This window comes from Neoarius graeffei, chromosome 10 (genome assembly GCF_027579695.1).
Source record: "Neoarius graeffei isolate fNeoGra1 chromosome 10, fNeoGra1.pri, whole genome shotgun sequence".
In the NCBI taxonomy this organism is placed as follows: Eukaryota; Metazoa; Chordata; class Actinopteri; order Siluriformes; family Ariidae; genus Neoarius; species Neoarius graeffei.
In genome coordinates this window covers 37,299,179-37,302,025 of record NC_083578.1, presented here as the reverse complement: position 1 = coordinate 37,302,025, position 2,847 = coordinate 37,299,179, and positions in this window count along the sequence as shown.

The window sequence follows — 2,847 nt, the reverse complement described above, 5'->3', positions numbered from 1 at the left end:
GATACAGAGGCAAAATACTGCTTCAGATAAACACATATGCCTCGGAGTGTGACTAGATTCTTATCAAGATCACTCTGTGCCTTTGGCAAGTAATGGTGACAATTTAAAGGAGACAATGATGTACATTCATTCAGTGTCTGTGATGCACCTGACTGTTACACTGAGAAAATTTAAAATGTGTGTCAAAGGGAAGGGGTATCTTCAATCAATTTGATTGATAAGCTTTGCACATTTGCACAGAATAAAATACATACTTTTATTTTAATGTTCAAATTTCTGCAAGTGTGAAAGTATAAAAGTATACTGTCGTAATTTTAAAAGGTTATGTAGTTGTCAATGGACCTGAATATATTGAGTTGCTTAAATGATGGTCATTAATACCAGTTTAAGACTTAATTGACTTTCATTAGATGCACAAATTGATTTGATTTATGTGGGGGAAAAGGTGGAGTAGTTTATACAAATCCTGTGGCCATTCATATACATGGGACTTTTTCATACTTACAATTACAAAGCTTTCAGTAATGAAACAATGGAATATGTAGAATACCTGAAATAGGCAGCAGTTTTATGTGTATGTTTGGTTCTTAACAAGAACAATGAAGAAGTGCTCCTTTCTGGAAGAGTCCAAATTCTTACCCTAAGACTCATGTAAAATGCTTGATCAAGTAAGATGAAATTAGTCATGCATTTTGGCCCTGATTTATTAAATATTTGCATATGTAAAAAGTGTGCAAAACTGGGGATTAACACAAACCTTGCAAGTTGATCTTTCACCAGAGGAAAACAACACGTCCATTTTGCATGTTTGCCTTAACAATATTCAATTTGGGATATTTGCATTTGAGGTACAAAATACAGGGCAGTATCAGTGCATTACACCATTATAAGATTATACCTTCAGGGCAGTTCATCCTCCAATTAGAATGTATGACGTGCAGACAATGAGGCTGTCACAATCACATTTGTGTGTATACATTTGTGTGTGTGTGCGCGCGCGCATCTCTTTCTATTAAGAAATATGAAAAAAATATGTTAGCAGTTTGAAACAGTGAACAGTGATAAATCAATTACTGATCACAAAAACAAAAACATCACAAGGGTGGTTGCTCTTAAACTGGTGAACTAACAACACTAACGTTCTATATGTAAAGACAAAGAGTGTCTAAAGGGACTGTAAATTTTGTTCATGAAGGTGCTAACTGAACATTACCGGTAGCTTTCAATAATTAAAAAACCTAAAAACTGTAAATTATAAAATGGATAGATTCAGTTCTAAAATCTAATTGGCTGAACTGCATTTTAAGCTGTTGTAAAAACCTCAAATTAAAAACACCAGTGAATGCATCACAATAAATTAATTCTGTATTTAATGTATTAATGTGTCAGGTTTTAAAACCAATAAAATTGTTATACTACAGCCATGGTTCTGTCCACAGAATGCCCTAATCCTTGCCTATTCTGTTGCTTAACTACCAAAGGATACTGTTAACAGACAACATTGGATGGCAGAGTTGTTTATTGTGAATATTATCAATTATAAAATAAATTATTTATTGAACAGTGGAACTGGATCATTTATTGTTTTTGTTGCAAATTGTGTCAGCTCCCTGCTCCTCTCTGTGAGTATCATTAAAAGCAAATGGATTCTACTTGAGAATCACATTTTTGAATGTAAATGTTGCAGAAAGAAAAGGAATGACTGGAATGACTATCCTTTGTCATTTTGTGTAACGTACCTCATATTACTCATGTAACATCCCTCATATCTCACTCTTTGCACTACCTGCAGCTAGCCACCATTCACTTTATGTTATCTTTTGTCGGAGGATCTGGATAATTAGCATGAAAAAAATTAAATATGTATTTCCTGCTTTTAGTTTCAGAATAATGATGTTATGTCAGTTGTATCACTTATTTGGCCTGTCCTCTCTCAAATATGCCCATCAACTATCATTAGGTTGGCAGCAATTCAATGCCAGACTCGTATATTGATAAAACATTGCATTTTCATTTCATCTCTGTGCAATGAAGGTTTAGCAACCACAGAATTTTGAAAAGAAACTTGTGGCACTAGATTCTTTGGTTCCATTTCATCCCTCCTAACGATTAAGGATAGTGTTTAACACCTGGATATCCTCTTGTGTATGTGCACACAATGTTGAAACATCCACTAAAGTCCTGAAATTACAGTGAGCACTAAAGCCCATTGCCATGACTGCATATGGCTTTCAAAACTATTCTGTGCAGTTTTTGTCTTGTGTATGCTTTGTGTTGAAGCTACAGTTTTTCAGCTCTTCAAAGCTGTAATAGATTCATCACAGTGGCTATGCCTCCACTGACTTTGTAAAACCCCAAATTAGAAAAAGTTGGGAGAGGATGGAAAATGCAAATAAAAAGAAAGCAGTGATTTCTAAATTTACTTTGAATTTGTATTTGACAGCAGACAGTATGAACCCAAGATATTTCAGGTTTTGTCTGGTTAACTTCATTTCATTGGGAAGAGGCCAGAGTCATTCGCGCTGAAGAAAATAGATTCCAGCGTTGGATTTTAGAGGCAGTGGAGATACGCAAGCGTGCGCAGAGAACGATGAACCGGGATGAGGGAGCATACGCGCTGTCACACACCTGGAGCGCCGTCCTGGAGGAGCGACCTGACAGCAGGAGGCGTGAACTACCTGTCAAATTGGGCGGGACGTTCACGCCTCCTTAGAGTAACATCAGCTGATAAGGCGCGTCACCACTCGACATCTGGTGACTGTTTTGAAGAAGGCGGAAGTTTATCGCCGAAACTGTCAAGGTAACATCTTAAAAAAATCCTTGTCTTAAGAAACGAATTTAAAGAAT